The sequence below is a fragment of the Schistocerca americana genome, chromosome 2 (genome assembly GCF_021461395.2).
Source record: "Schistocerca americana isolate TAMUIC-IGC-003095 chromosome 2, iqSchAmer2.1, whole genome shotgun sequence".
Classification (NCBI taxonomy): domain Eukaryota; kingdom Metazoa; phylum Arthropoda; class Insecta; order Orthoptera; family Acrididae; genus Schistocerca; species Schistocerca americana.
This window is the reverse complement of record NC_060120.1, coordinates 138,839,569-138,856,861: the sequence shown is the minus strand read 5'-3', so window position 1 is coordinate 138,856,861 and position 17,293 is coordinate 138,839,569. Positions and strand designations below refer to the sequence as shown.

Sequence of the window (17,293 nt, the reverse complement as noted above, 5' to 3'; positions counted from 1 at the left end):
GGATACGGAATGAATGCTATAAAGAAAAGTACGTAGCTGCTGGAATAATTAATTTTAATCCATCATTTGTATACATCGTTCTTGATGAGACATACTTCATACGATAACTATCAATTGCTATGGCGCCTTGCTAGGTCGTAGCCATTGACTTAGCTGAAGACTATTCTAACTATCTTCTCTGCAAATAAACGAGGCTTCGTCAGTGTTGCATCGCTAGCTAAGTCGTCCGTACAACTGGGGCGAGTGCTAGTACGTCTCTCTAGACCTGCCGTGTGGTGGCGCTCGGTCTGGAATTACTGACAATGGCGACACGCGGGTCCGACATGTACTAATGGACCGCGGCCGATTTAAAGCTACCACCTAGCAAGTGTGGTGTCTGGTGGTGACAGCACACTGACAAAGGCGCCCTCTGCCCAGCTTGTGTGCTTAACGTGAAGTGGGGGATTTTAAAGTGATCCAATCTTCAATTTCATTTCACACCCAAAACGTACATTTCCGGTCATGGGTTCCTTATCAAAACTACATGTAATAACTGCTCTACACTTATAGTTCTGTAATAGGAATTTTGAATCAACCTGTATAGCTGTATCTCCTTGCTCATGAAGGCATGTATCTGTAAATTTCACAGCATTAGTAACGTGACTTTTGCAAATAAGTGTAACATTGGAACTGTTTCTGCAATAAAAAGAGATAAAATAAGATGATATTAAATAACAAATCACATTTCATAATAATTCATAAAATCAATTGAAAAGTGTCATGCCTGCGCTTGATAAAGGGGATTTTTAATATGCTCTCATCGCAAAGAAGGAAGCAGAATCTTGAGTTACATAATATTGTGACGTTTTTCGTAGCAATTACTGAGACAAAATGGATCCATTATCTGTATCTCCGTCACTTCATAACATTCAGTGCCATGGTCAGCATATAGCTCACGTTGCTTTCGATATTTCATACAAGAGAGGTATTATTTAGGTACAATGAGATACAAATATTGCATTCTAAATGGAATTAATGATGTGTATTTATTACTTTCCATGGACGAAACGTGAACATTGAATCGACTGCCAATATAAATTCACGGTGTGCGACGATATTTGCTGGTTTACGTCGCAGCAGTAATTTCATTTCGTCGGTCCGTTGAGTTCGTCATTCAGGCACGAACGTGGCAGCTATTTAACGTGCCGTAATAGGTAAAGCCGAAGCTCCGGTACACAGATTTTATTCACAGGCCGAAGCCTGGAGCACCCGATACATTTAATTCCAACGGCATCGGCCATGTACTTATTACCGGATATGACCATCTTTCACTGTTACACTACGGGAAGATTTTCGTACGTTTGGTTATACAGCGGTGGTAGTGTTAGTTTCCATTTATTTACAATGTAAGGAAATAAAAAACTAATGATACGACATAGTCAGAAATGGCAACGTCAACAGAAAACATAATGTCGAAAGAGATCTTTCCTTACCAGTCAATTCAGAGTGTGCCCTACCGCTGAAGTTTCAAGAATTCGGTATTCCTAACGCACAGGACCCGAGCCGTTCTCTAAATCAAAGGCCAGTAACAGTTGACTGTTAAAATATACAGGGTGATTTTTCCCACCTTGTACAAACTCTAGGGATTGATCGACAAGAGGGTAAGGAAAGAAAAAGATCAAGAGAACATATTTCCGGAAACGCATGCTTTCCATACTTAATGCTCCAATTTTTATTATTAGAACGGAATCTGAAGTGAGTGATAGTTCGACACGAACATTAGCCTACTTAGCTTATTTTAATTCGCTTAAGTCGTATGGTATTAAATTTTTGGGTAACTCTTCCCATTCTAAAGGGATATATTTGGCTCAGAAACGAGCGGTTCGGGCAATAAGTGGTGTAAGTTCACAAACCTCTTGTCGACCCCTGTTCACGAGGCTAGGTACTTTGACATTGGCCGCTCAATATATATATTCCTTACAGTCATTTCTTCTAAAAAGTATTATCTTATTCCCCAGAATAGGCAGCTTTCACTGGGTTAATACTCGGCATAAATCAAACCTTTATTTGGATCGGACTTTCTTAACTCTTGTGCAGAAAGATGTGCGGTATACTGCTGCATCCATTTTCAATAAGCTACCATTCGAATTCAAAAACCGTAGCAGTAACCCACGCACTTTCAAATCGAAACTGAAGAGTTTCCTCATGGGTAACTCCTTCTATTCTGTCGAGGAATTCCTTGAATAATTAAGCTAATTCTTGTTGTATTGTTGACTGCATTTACTTAAACTTATGGATTGACTTTATTCGGGTTCATAAAGATTTTATACTTAAATGTTATTACTTTTATGTTGTAATTTCATGTACTGACACATTCCATGACCTTGCGGATTTGCTCCTCAATTTGGTCCTACGGAATTTGATGTCTAAATAAAAATTAAAATAGAGAGCATTTATTCAGTCATACAATGTTACAGAGACTGCGGCCTAATACGCGCCCTACCATGCAGCCATGTGATGACAGTGGTTTCCATGTGAATAAACGAATGCACGTACGCGCCGTAGTACGTTCTGTCTTCCATGTTCACATCGGCCAGGCTGCATCCGAACACTGTCAGAGGCAGCATGAACACTCTGTTCCAGTGTCTCCACATCTGGAATGGGTACACCATACTTTTGATATGGACCCATAACCAGAAATGGCGCTGGATGAGATACGATAAACGAACAGGCCATGTGATTGGACCCCCTCGTCCGATCAGGGAAGACACGATTGAGATGCGTCCTGACGTTAACGCGATGTAGGCTGGAGCACCATCAAGCGTCAGACACATAACCCTTCGAACCATCAATGGCACTCCTTCCAGCTTGGGATGCAAAGTCACCCGCAAGGAAACGCCGGTGGTTCCGGCCTGTGGCGACGTGGAAAGAAGACTGGTGCCAAAATACGGTCGCCAGTTATCCCGACCCACGCATTCCGGCTGCACCGATGCTGATGATTTGCTGTCACCATAACATGGAGATTCTGCAAAGTATCCCACAGATGACTGTTATGAACTCTGAAGATACCACTCCGCCTAAAGGTCGCCTCATCTGTGAATAGGTTGGATAACACGAACCCCGGAATCGTAATGGCCTGGTGAAGAAACCAGTGACAAAAGTGCTCCCGATATGGGAAGTCTGCCGCTAGTAAGCCTTGCACATGCTGTAAGTGATATCGGTAGTAACAACTGTCATGGACGATGTTCCACATGGATGTCTGGCTTACCCTGTACTGGCGGGCCAACTGCCTGGTACTGACAACTCGGTCACCTTCCATAGTGTTAATCACATTTTCCACCAAGTCGGGTGTCCGAACATTTCGGGTACCTCTTTCATGATATCCTTCTTCCTAGAACGGCCCTGTCTCAGGCAAACGGCGAAAGACTGTTGCAAACGTTGAATGCTGTGTCTGTTGTCGGTGGACATAGATCTCCTGATACAACACGCTGCCCGCCGCCAGTTGCCATTTGCCTTTCCGTGTGCAAACATCGTGTTGGCAAGCCGGCCGCGGTGGTCGTGCGGTTCTAGGCGCTCCAGTCCGGAGCCGCGCTGCTGCTACGGTCGCAGGTTCGAATCCTGCCTCGGGCATGGATGTGTGTGATGTCCTTAGGTTAGTTAGGTTTAATTAGTTCTAAGTTCTAGGGGACTGATGACCACAGTCCCATAGTGCTCAGAGCCATTTGAACCATTTTTTGTTGGCAAGCTCTCGATTCGAATACGGAACCATTGTGTACAACACTGTACCACCTCCACTAGAAGGTGAGTCAGCAAGAGAAGTGAATCGGAGACTACTTTACCAATTACTGCGACAGAGTAGGACGCTAGGTTGAAAATGGTTCAGATGGCTCTAAGTACAATGGGACTTAACATCTGAGGCCATCAGTCCCTAGACTTAGAACTACTTAAACCGAACTAACCTAAAGACATCATACTCCCATGCCCGAGGCAGGATTCGAACCTGCGACTGTAGCAGCACCACGATTCCGGACTGAGGCGCCTAGAACCGCTCGGCCACAGCGGCCGGCTAGGACGCTATGGCATGACCTATGAGCAAAAGTACCACCCTCTTGGAGGAAACCACGCATATTGTATGTGTGGCTGCATGGTACAGCGCGCATTAGACAGCAGTTTCTGTAACAAAGTATGATTGAAGAAATGGCCTCTAGGATGGAAACCATGCATTTCCAGACATAAGTTTATTAGACCCTTTTTGTTGCGTATCCCCTTATAGATCAACCCCTAGAGTTTGTACACGGCGGAAACAATCACCCTGTATTTACTCTTGCAGGTAGAAACATTAACATTTGAACTTGTATTCATTAAATTCGTAATCAAAATATTCAAAAAACTGATTTAGAAGAAAATACGCCTTTCAGTCAATATTAGTACCTTGGGTGCTTTCTAATGTGCGATTATAAAATATATCTTGGCGTACGCAAATGCAGCGTTATGCACCACTTGGAGACCTCGCGTTCCGTAGTTTGGGCACAATTTCGTAAGCTGAGTTCAAAACAGATAGCGCGGATACATTGCAACAGTGCTGGCTGTCTGGCTGTAAGTTCTTGAAGTGGAACGTGTCACGGCGTTGACATTCTGTTTTCGATGGCTTTTCTATGTCGTGAAGAGCAACGTACGAGAGACAACAGCGGCTGGCTCAAAAGACGAATGCTCTCGCATATGCTGGTCGAGAGGGTAAAGGTGACGGTTCGCTATATTGGTGGTTGCGCTCTTTCGATTATGCTTGCCCAAAAAAACTAGTGTAATCTGTTCGCACAAGAGATCTGCTCCACAACGTTCACCTCACCATATGTCACTATCTGTCAAATGCCCTGTCTTCTCAACTTCGTGATTTCGTAGCATACAGGCGTATCCATTTAACCACTTCAGTCTGTCAAATATTTCCCCAATATCTAACGCAGAATGGCATGAAAAACATGTGTGCGTTTTTCACATGCACTTATCGATCCAGTTCTGCTGGGACTTATATGACTAAATTTTTAGTGGATATTGTATGCTATGCTTCCAGTGGACTGTTGAATCATCGTTGAAAAATTGTAGTGCACACAGATCCATGCGTGAGCAGTCTCGGTGCTATTCCTCATCAAGAAATCAGTTCAACTTACCTTTAGTGGCGGTTTATCCACAAACAAAGTTTTGGATCTTCTTCATTAACATTCTCTTAGTGTTTTGCTATGAACCATGCTCTCTGGAAGGTCACTATAGAGTAACCGCATTTTCAAAAATGGCTCAAATGAGTCTGAACACTACGGGACTTAACATCTGAGGTCATCAGTCCCATAGACTTAGAACTACTTAAACCTAACTAACCTAAGGACATCACACACATCCAAGCCCGAGTCAGAATTCGAACCTGCGACCGTAGCAGCAGCGCGGTTCCAGTGTGAAGCCACTAGAACCACTCGACCACAGCGGCCGGGTTATCCGCATTTTGTTTGAGTTCTTACCTCAACTTATTTTGTATTGGTACTGCACTCCAACGCAAACGTGGGCCTCTTATGTTGCGTGATCCTTGTCTTTTCTTTGCGCCGGCCGAAGTGGCCGTGCGGTTAAAGGCGCTGCAGTCTGGAACCGCAAGACCGCTACGGTCGCAGGTTCGAATCCTGCCTCGGGCATGGATGTTTGTGATGTCCTTCGGTTAGTTAGGTTTAACTAGTTCTAAGTTCTAGGGGACTAATGACCTCAGCAGTTGAGTCCCATAGTGCTCAGAGCCATTTGAACCATTTTTTTCTTTTCTTTGCTGGTCAACTGCCACTTTCTGTAACAACCTGATGTACACTCAACCGCCAAAGAAACTAGTATAGGCATGCGTACTGAAATACAGAGATGTATAAACAGGCAGAATACGGCGCTGAGGTCGGCAACGCCTGTTTAAGACAATGATTGTCTGGCGCAGTTGTTACATCGGTTACTGCTGCTACAAAGGAAGGTTTTCAAGATTTTTGTGAGTTTGAACGTGGTGTTATAGTCGGCACACGAGCAGTGGAGCACAGCTGCTTCACCGAGATAGAGATGAAGTGGGAACTTAACCGAACGATCATTTCATGAATGTACCGTGAAAATTAGGAAACATCAAATCTCCAATATCGCTGCGGTCGGAGAAAGATCTTGCAAGAACGGAACGAACGACACTGAAGAGAATTCTTCAACGTGACAGATGTGCAGCACTTCCCAAAATTGCTGCAGACCTCAATGCTGGGCCATCACCAAGTGTCAGCGTTTGAACCATTCAACGAGACATCATCGATATTGGCTTTCGGAGCCGAAGGCACACTCGTGTAACCTTGTGACGACACAGAGCTTTACGCGTCGCCTGGGGCCGTCAGCACCAACGTTGGACTGTTGATAGTCGGAAACATGTTGCCTGGTCGGACAAGTCTCGTTTCAAATTCTATCGAGCATATGAACGTGTATGGGTATGGAGATAACCTCATGAATTCATGGACCCTGCCTGTCAGCAGGGGTCTGTTCAAGCTGCTTGAGGCTCTGTAATGGTGTGGGGCGAGTGCTGTTGGAGTGGTATGGGTCGCCTGATACGTTTAGATACGACTCTGACAGGTGACACGTACGTAAGCATCCTGTGTGAACACCTGCATCCATTCGTGTCCGTTGTACATTCCGACGGACTTGGGCAACTCCAACAGGACAATGCGACACCCCAGACATCCAGAAAAGCTACAAGTGGCTCCAGCATCACTCTTCTGAGTTTAAACACTTCCGCTGGCCATCAAACTCCCCAGACGTGAACATTATTGAGCATATATGGGATCCTTTGCAACTTGCTGCTCAGAAGAGATCTACACTCTCCTGCTCTTATGGATTTATGGACAGACATAGTGGATTCATAGAGTCAACTCCGTCCAGCACTGCTTCAGACAATAGTCGAGTCCATTCCACGTAGTGTTGCGAAACTTCTATTGCTCGCAGCGAACCTACACGATATTTAGCATGCTCGCGGGGAACCTACGCGATATTTAGCTGGTTTAACACTTTCTTTGGCTCTTCAGTGTATTTTCGCAAAGTTCAGGACCGTCTCAGAATTCAATATGATGTCGGCAAAGTCGGATTACTCCTCTAAACACAGAAAATTCACTACAGTGGACATGTATTGGATGACCGACGTTTTGAGAATCTATTGATTCTACTTTTCAAACATGGAGTACACACACGTGTACATTCTCGCATACTTTCAATCATACGACAAGTTGACCAAATAAGCCCATTGTAAAGCATAAAGGGCCCGCTCGGTTGGCCGTGCGGTCTAACACACGACTTTCCGGGCGGGAAGGAGCGCCTGGTCCCCGGTACGAATCCACCCGGCGGATTTGAGTCGAGGTCCGGTGATCCGGCCTTTCTGTGGATGGTTTTTAGGCGGTTTTCCATCTGCCTCGGCGAATGCGGGCTGCTTCCCCTATTCCGCGTCAGTTACACTATGTCGGCGATTGCTGCGCAAACAAGTTCTCCACGTACGCGTACACCACCATTGGTCTACCAAGCAAACATAGGGGTTACACTCGTCTGGTGTGAGACGTTCCCTGGGGGATCCACCGGGGGCCGAACCGCACAATAACCCTGGGTTCGGTGTGGAGCGGTGGAGGGGTGAAGTGGACTGCGGTAGTCGTCGTGGGGTTGCGGACCACTGCGGTTGTGGCGGGGACTGAGCCTCTCCATCTTTTCTAGGTCCCCGGTTAACATACAATACAACACAATATAAAGGTTAAAGGTGTGGCGTAACATTGAATGCAAGTATAACATGTATAAGAGATTGCAGTGTTTGTGTTGCTAAGGAATACGGTATGTGTAAAATTTGCACGATGGGCACGAGTGCGAGTTGTGGAGGTGTGGAGGTTGCAGTGAATGCAAGTATAACATCTATGCAATACTGCAGTGCCTGTATTGACAAGGAGAGTGGTGCGACTGGGATTTGCATGATGTGCACAAGAGCGGGTTATAGGCTCGTGGGGTCGATGTATGGGGGTCTCCGCGTGACGGGGCTTGGATCTGGCCGTGGGGAGTGGTTGGATGGCAGTGCCGGTTGGGGTGGCTACTCGGTGCGGATGCCTGTGCGGGATTTGCTTGAAGTGTGCGAGTTCGGGCTGTGAGGTTCTGGGGTAGGTTGGGGCGTCGGCGTTTGGGGTCTTGGGTTCGGCCATAGGGAGTGCTCGGGGGACACACTGTGCATGCAGGGTCTGGTCTTCAGTGCGGAACCGGCATAAATTTTGTGTCGTTATTCCATTACATTATTGAGGGTTGTTGATGAATACAAGATCTGTTACTGTACAGGGTGTTACAGAAAGGTACGGTCAAACCTTCAGGAAACATTCCTCACACACAAAGAAAGAAAATATGTTATGTGGACATGTGTCCGGAAACGCTTACTTTCCATGTTAGAGCTCATTTTATTACTTCAAATCGCATTAATCATGGAATGGAAACACACAGCAACAGAACGTACCAGCGTGACTTCAAACACTTTGTTACACGAAATGTTCAAAATGTCCTCCGTTAGCGAGGATACATGCATCCACCCTCCGTCGCATGGAATCCATGATGCGCTGATGCGGCCCTGGAGAATGGCGTATTGTATCACGATACGAGCACGAAGAGTCTCTACATTTGGTACCGGGGTTGCGTAGACAAGAGCTTTCAAATGCCCCCATAAATGAAAGTCAAGAGGGTTGAGGTCAGGAGAGCGTGGAGGCCATGGAATTGGTCCGCCTCTACCAATCCATCGGTCACCGAATCTGTTGTTGAGAAGCGTACGGACACTTCGAATGAAATGTGCAGGAGCTCCATCGTGCCTGAACCACATGTTGTGTCGTACTTGTAAAGGCACATGTTCTAGCAGCACAGGTAGAGTATCCCGTATGAAATCATGATTACGTGCTCCATTGAGCGTCGGTGGAAGAACATGGGGCCCAATCAAGACATCACCAACAATGCCTGCCCAAACGTTCACAGAAAATCTGTGTTGATGACGTGATTCCACAATTGCGTGCGGATTCTCGTCAGCCCACACATGTGGCGGTGAATCGAGGAAGTACAGAACATACTGACGAAGCTAAAATGAGCTCTAACATGGAAATTAAGCGTTTCCGGACACATGTCCGCATAACATCTTTTCTTCATTTGTGTGTGAGGAATGTTTCCTGAAAGTTTGGCCGTACCTTTTTGTAACACCCTGTATAATAATTTAATGAACTTCGTTCTTTTCACTGTGTCAGGGCAAACATGTTCGGTTGGCTACAGTCACGAGGATTTCCACTGTCAAATTTCTCATTAAGATGATAATTTATTTCATATACACACTTCCTATCGAATGAAATTTTACTGGTTTAATAATGACATTCATGGGTGTCTGAAGAAATTTTTGCAAGAGGGATAAGATTCAAAAGTTGCCAGTTTTTATATAGCTTATTCTGTGAATCTGGAAACATATCATGTCCAAACAAATAAATATGACTACAAGTACACTAAATTTATTGTGTCTCAAGAGATCGGTAGTTGTCTACTATATATTTTTAAGGTAGATCAATTTGGTACCTAAACAATAACGATATTTATTCAGTATATGCAAATTACATTTTATGTGATTAATATTAATATGAATACCACCTAAATTAATTCAGTTTGAAGTTACATCCTCTTACGATTAAATCTAGCCCATGAACAAAAATGCAATATTAATAGACTTCGAAATCTTTCGAAGTGGAGGAACATGGAATAAACTTTAAAAAAGATTTATTCAACTCTGAAGCCAATAGGCCTACCCGACAATTCTAAGAAAGAGAACCGATTTCTGTTGTTTATTACACACAAACTATAAATGATAGAAAAACTTTGTGCATGTCACTGGACAGAAGAAGGTTCAAAGTTTTGATACAGATGCTCTGTTGTTCCTTTGTAGCAATTTGACGACAACGCAGTGAAATGAATCATTTTCTGTGTTGCAATTTGCACAAAGGCAACCCTTCGTTCAAGTGCAACATGCACTCCGCCGTGGACTGAGGAAAGAGAGGCCTCTGCACATGCGGACTTAAAATTGGCGTACATAATTCTTGAAAGTTTGTTGTCCCGTCTACGGCCGTTCTGTTCGAGATCTACGAAAAAGAATTGTTGAAGCAGTCAACTCATTAAACAGGGACTTGTCGGTTCCTGTGTAGAATGAAAGGGACCACCGTCTAGTTTCTTGGGGAACCCTTGGTGCTCATGTTGAGTGTACGGTGTAGTATCTGTAAGAACATAAAACTCTGAGCGTTCCCCTGTCGAGTGACATGTGCAACCTCTTTCTCTGTCTCACAATTCGTCTGTAATACACAAACGAACTCAGTTCATTTTACGTTTGAATTACCCTGTACTTCGATTCCTTATAAACTGATTGATAGATTCTTTGTCCATTTTTCTGATTCTGCGTATCAGAAATCCGACAGTTTGTTGGTAGATTTTTGGTGGTAAGCGGCTTTAGATCTCTACGCATGCCGGCCAGAGTGGCCGTGCGGCTCTAGGCGCTAAGTCTGGAACCAAGCGACCGCTACGACGGCAGGTTCGAATCCTGCCTCGGGCATGGATGTGTGTGATGTCCTTAGGTTGGTTAGGTTCAATTGGTTCTAAGTTCTAGGCGACTGATGACATCAGAAGTTAAGTTGCATAGTGCTCAGAGCCATTTGAACCATTTCCTCTACGCACAGCTCATGTAATTCGGGTAAATAACGGACGGCTGATTCGCGTACCGGAGTGATGGCACCCGACAGCGACCCAGACGGCTTACATTGGATTTAAGTCGGGCGAATTTGGTTACCTAAACATCAACGTGAGTTCTACATAATGCTCCTAAAACCAATGTACCAATGGTTCCCGCTCCGGGACACTGCGGAAAGATAACATCTCCATCGACGAAAACATCAAGCATGAAGGAATGCAGGTGGTTCACAGCGGTCAGTTTATCATTGATTACTACCACAGGTGCCGTGCAAGCGCAGGAGAATGTCTCCCACAGCATAATACTGTTCCCAAGCGGCTGCGTCCGTGGCGCGCTGCACGTTTCGAGCCACCGTTCACCTCGCCGTTTGTGGAGACGACCAGCAACCTGTTGTAGCAAAAATATGATTTACCCGAAGAGTCGACACGTTTACATTGATCGATGGTCGAATCTCGATGCTCCCGCCATCACTACAATTGTAATTGACGATGTTGGGTCAACATAAGAGTACGTGGTGATGGTGTGCTGCGGTGCTCTATGTTCAACAATGAACTACGAACGGTGAACGGTGTGCTCCGAAAAACTTGTGCGTGCACCAGCACTGTGCTCTTTCGGCAGAGATTCCACATATCACCATTTATTCTACTTCACAAAGCCGATAAGCCTCCGAACCCCACGTGCTGTGAAGAGTCGTGGGCGACCTACCATTTAGGGCCTAGTGGTAATTTCACTGTCCTTCTACCTCTTTCCGTAGATACTCACGGCAGTAGCACGTGAGAATTCAACTAGATTCGCCGTTTTCGAATTACTCGTTCATAGGCGCTGCGTAATAATAATCTTCCCTTTGCCGAAGTCGCCCATCACAGTGGATTTCCCCTTTTTCAGCCCATATCTTCGCTAGGGTGATCCCGCGTCCGTGTCTGCTCCGCTTACAGTACTTCTGTTACAGTATCACGTGCCACCCCCCGTCCACCGCCCGCAACGAGACAATACGGCATCCAACGTTGCTGTGGCCATTGTCATATTTTGGCTCATCAGTGTGAATTTATTTCACCATCTTCCAGCTTTCTATTATCTAGAAACTAAGAAACTAAACACCTCCAGAACAGAACTTGAAGGCCCAAAGGTACAGACCGGCCGCCATGTCATCATCAGCCCACAGATGTCAGTGGATGTGAATATGGAGAGGTATGTGGTCAGCACACCGCTCTCCCAGCCCTATATCAGTTTCCGAGACCGGAGCCGCTACTTCTCAATCAAGTAGCTCCTCAGTTTCTCTCACAAAGGCTGAGTGCACCCCGCTTGCCAACAGCGCTCGGCAGACCGGACGGTCAGCCATCCAAGTGCTAGCCCAGCCTGACAGCGCTTAACTTCGGTGATTTGACGGAAACCGGTGTTACCACTGAGGCAAGGCCGTTGGCCTAGTGTCGATTGGCACAAGTGAAACTGAACAAAATGCCTCCAGAAAGCAAAATTTTTAGCTTTATTATGTGAATTGTACCTGGGGTCAATATATAACTAGATGAGTTTGGAAAACCACCGAAAATTAATCTTAAAATGGTCAGTAGAACCAATATTTTGCGTCCTAGGAACCCACAAAGATAAACTTCGTCTCTCTCGTATATCACGTAATTGTGCAGCATTCCAAGTGGAATGCCGAATTCGTAGCTTTGTTAATGCACGTGGCGCTATGCTCCATTCATAGACTGTGAGGATGTTCCAATCCTGGAGAGCACATTTTTTTTAATCCCAAATTTCACATATTTTTCTTTCTTCCAGAGCAGATACCGGTAATTTCGTTTTTCGACTGGTATGTTAGAGATTCAGTATAGATGCAGATACCTGCAATACAGCATGTGTGTTCTTCCGAGTATAGTACAGTAGCTCCGTCATATAAAACTGAGTGCAGAATCAGGAAACCATTATACCTTCTCCTTTTCCATAGACAAATGTAAGATAGAGTTCTGAACCCGTTGTGCAACTCGGATATGCCATTATGGGAACTGAGGATGAATGTGGTGGGCGACTACTGTTGCAATATTAACTGGCTGATAATCAGCGACGGTATCTGTAGCCAGGATGTTAAGCCGGGTCTCTTCTGCAGCTCGATAAGGGCTGTACGGGTAAGAAACACAAAAAGATTGAAGAGATTATTTCGGAATCGTTATGTGAATTTCGTATCGATCTTGGTTACAGATCAGCGCCGAAATCGCCGCCGCATCAAAGAACAGGCATAATTTACCGCCGAAAGAGTGACAACAAAGAAAACCCAAGATACATAGCAATAGCTGAGCCTGCAGTATTTCTCGTCGCGGTCGGCAATGTCAAATCAACAGTGTAGTGGAGTCGCAGACCAAGATTGCTAGAAATTCTAGACAATTATCTAATGAATAAAACGGTGGTACTCCAATTTCAGGAGAGGACAAGTGCCCTCTCTTGCCTCCCCATCCCCTTCCCACCTTGCGAACGTCTATGATAAATTTCACTAGGCTAAATGACGGCAATGTTTGTGATAATGAAACGTCCCCTTCGAAAAATTATACATGACTGTGCTTAAACTGACACACAATATCTTTTAGCGCAACGCAATCTGACTTTCAATAATCCCTACAAGAGAATATAATAATTCCAATCCCAAAGAAAGCAGGTGTTGACAGATGTGAAAATTACCGAACCATCAGTTTAATAAGCCACAGCTGCAAAGTACTAACACGAATTCTTTACAGACGAATGGAAAAACTAGTAGAAGCCGACCTCGGGGAAGATCAGTTTGGATTCCGTAGAAATACTGGAACACGTGAGGCAATACTGACCTTACGACTTATCTTAGAAGAAAGATTAAGGAAAGGCAAACCTATGTTTCTAGCATTTGTAGACTTAGAGAAAGATTTTGACAATGTTGACTGGAATACTCTCTTTCAAATTCTAAAGGTGGCAGGGGTAAAATACAGGGAGCGAAAGGCTATTTACAACTTGTACAGAAACCAGATGGCAGTTATAAGAGTTGAGGGACATGAAAGGGAAGCAGTGGTTGGGAAGGGAGTAAGAAAGGGTTGTAGCCTCTCCCCGATGTTATTCAATCTCTATATTGAGCAAGCAGTAAAGGAAACAAAAGAAAAATTTGGAGTAGGTATTAAAATCCATGGAGAAGAAATAAAAACTTTGAGGTTCGCCGATGACATTGTAATTCTGTCAGAGACAGCAAAGGACTTGAAAGAGCAGTTGAACGGAATGGATGGTGTCTTGAAAGGAGGATATAAGATGAACATCAACAAAAGCAAAACGAGGATAATGGAATGTAGTCGAGTTAAGTCGGGTGATGCCGAGGGTATTAGATTAGGAAATGAGACACTTAAAGCAGTAAAGGAGTTTTGCTATTTGGGGAGCAAAATAACTGATGATGGACGAAGTAGAGAGGATATAAAATGTAGACTGGCAATGGCAAGGAAAGCGTTTCTGAAGAAGAGAAATTTGTTAACATCGAGTATAGATTTAAGTGTCAGGAAGTTATTTCTGAAAGTATTTGTATGGAGTGTAGCCATGTATGGAAGTGAAACATGGACGGTAAATAGTTTGGACAAGAAGAGAATAGAAGCTTTTGAAATGTGGTGCTACAGAAGAATGCTGAAGATTAGATGGGTAGATCACATAACTAATGATGAAGTATTGAATAGGATTGGGGAGAAGAAAAGTTTGTGGCACAACTTGACCAGAAGAAGGGATCGGTTGGTAGGACATGTTCTGAGGCATCAAGGGATCACCAATTTAGTATTGGAGGGCAGCGTGGAGGGTAAAAATCATAGGGGGAGACCAAGAGATGTATACACTAAGCAGATTCAGAAGGATGTAGGTCGCAGTAGGTACTGGGAGATGAAGAAGCTTGCACAGGATAGAGTAGCATGGAGAGCTGCATCAAACCAGTCTCAGGACTGAAGACCACAACAACAACAACATACAAGAGAATGGCCCTGATTAAATTAACCTATACGTTTCACAAATCACTTACCTCACAAACATCTTCGTTATTCGAACTACTGCGATACAGCGAGCGCCAATACTGCCAGCTAAATAAAAGATTCAAACCACGGATAGGCATAGTTAGTAAAAGAAAGATTTTGATAGAGAACAAACAATGTATTTACCTTAATATTGTTCAAAAGTCATTATATATATCAGTCCATGATATCCAATATTACAAATTTACTCTTTCTGATGGACACACGTCCAGATCGTCCGCTCTCGAAATTCCACCATCTCTCTCCCCACATCCACCACTGCTGGCGGCTCACCTCCAACTGCGCAACGCTACGCGCTGTTAACAGCCAACTGCCCAACACTACAATAGCAAATTCCAACAATGCCACCAGCCACAGACTACACACAGCACAGCCAGTGATTTCCATACAGAGCGCTACGTGGCAGTGGAGTTAGCAATATAAGAACCTAAACAGCCTACTTCCATAGGCCCCATGCTCCCCACAAAAAATTTTATAAACTGTTTTGGGCACTGGCCAATACATATTTGTTAAAATGTTTTCACAATTACAATAACAAAAAAAATTAAATGCACACACTTATTGATGCACTGTTGGTCAAAAGCCAAAATTTTCTCACAGTCCATAAAGACAGTCCTGATCATTCATCACAGTAAAATTGCAGTGTTTTTGTCAAAGTCTGAGCAATAAAGGAAAATGCACATGGAAGTAGTGGATTTCCACGCAGTCTTGAAGAAGTAGCGTTGTCCTTCCAACGGAAAGACAGTGCTGACTCTTGACATGCAGATAGGTAATGGGCCACAACAGAGCAAACCCATAGCAGAGTCAGCCGACGTTTTGAAGAATATTGGTAGACAGGTCGTCCCAGAGCAGACCACTGTAGTCTTGTTAGAGATTACGGTATTGGTGGGCCACCAGAGGTGCAACCCACTGCAGTCCTTGTAGAAATAATGGTATTGGTGGGCCATCAAAGATGCAGACCCACTGTAGTCCTTGTAGAGACGGCCAACAGCCATCTGTTGCGACTGTGCAGGTGCACAATCACCATAGAAGAGTCTTGCGGTCAATATAGCTAGTCCATAAACCACCACTTGTGCAGTCACAAAGTTTTTGGAATTGTCCTTAGAACCAGCAATGCTGTTAACCAGTCCCTTGCTGAATTATCAACACACGTGCAAACACTAACGGTCCCAACTTCTCACATATTGTGCATATACTATGACCAACAGAAACGTGTGCACCGAAATGAATGCTCACAAGTTACTTAATTTGCTGAACTGGTGTCCATTACAATTGTATAACGTGAGAATACAATTACAAAGATACAGAAAACATCATTAAAACATTAAAACATACAGATAACATTTGTAGGAATACAGGCTTCACAAAAGAATAGAAATAAACATATACATCAGTGCTTACAGGAATTATGACATAAGACAGTATATAAAATAATGAGAATAGTTTTCGAAACATTAATTTCACACATGACCATTGAAACAGAACAGAATTAAAAATGTCTAAACATCTTTACAAAGTAAATAACATATTATTAACGCAAATTATATTTGAGGACAACAGTATTCCTCATCATAGTGAATGTAGCTTAGTAGAAAAATTCTACAACATAAATCGTATTAGCTAAACACACAAAGATAGGAAAAACACAAATACACTGGAGTACACAAACACACAGCAGAATAACACAGGAGGAAAGGACAGGGTTGGTTCTGAGTGTAACATTTGGTACTGCAGTCCAACACAAAACTTCATTCCATACATCATTTGTCTTATTTCAACATTTGTTTCCACCAAAAAAATCCTATCCAAGCATGCTTTCTGTATTTATATGTTCACATATTTCTTACCTCATTATTTATTTTCCATTATCTTACCTCATCATTTATTTCCAAGAACATTCTACCTAAACCTGTTTTCCCTAAACCTGTTTTCCCTAAACCCTACTTTTTTGTTCATATCCTCTTTCAAAATACTTTTTTTGGCCAAACCATTTTCTTACAGCTGCTCAATGCATTTCTTCCCATTCATCACAACTCGTTCTCTTATATAGCTTACGCCATCTTAAGCTAACTTAAATCTACTGAGATCAGATGCTAAACAAAGGGACGAGACAATGCAGCAGCACAAAACAATTCAGACAAACAGCAATGACAAAAAAATGGAAATTGGCAAAACAAGCAGCAGTATATCTAAATTAGCAAAGCACATGCAATATTACAACTAACATAAGGCAATGTGCAGCAAATAAGAAAAATAAATCAGTAGTAAAACTGGATTAACAGAGTAATAAAAAGTGAAATTCAGTAGCACTATGCCTGGCAAACAGCAGCAGCAAATGTAATAACTTATATCTAAACATGAAAAACCCACAAGCAGAAAAAATAGTACACAAAAGACATCAATGCAGATAAGGGAAATGTATATTTACATCTTAATGTATATGTAATTAAAGTGTTGCACTACAAAAACTTATTCTACAAAGAATTACCAAGTACTTCAAAAGAAAATTATATATGCAGTTATTGTTATTAGTCCCTTC

The 17,293-nt window shown here is 43.5% G+C and overlaps 1 pseudogene; it reads right to left on the bottom strand.

The window, feature by feature from the left end:
• Window positions 1-12,041: 12,041 nt before the first annotated feature.
• On the bottom strand, window positions 12,042-12,159 carry LOC124597190 (annotated as a pseudogene).
• Between the last annotated feature and the right edge of the window lie 5,134 nt (window positions 12,160-17,293).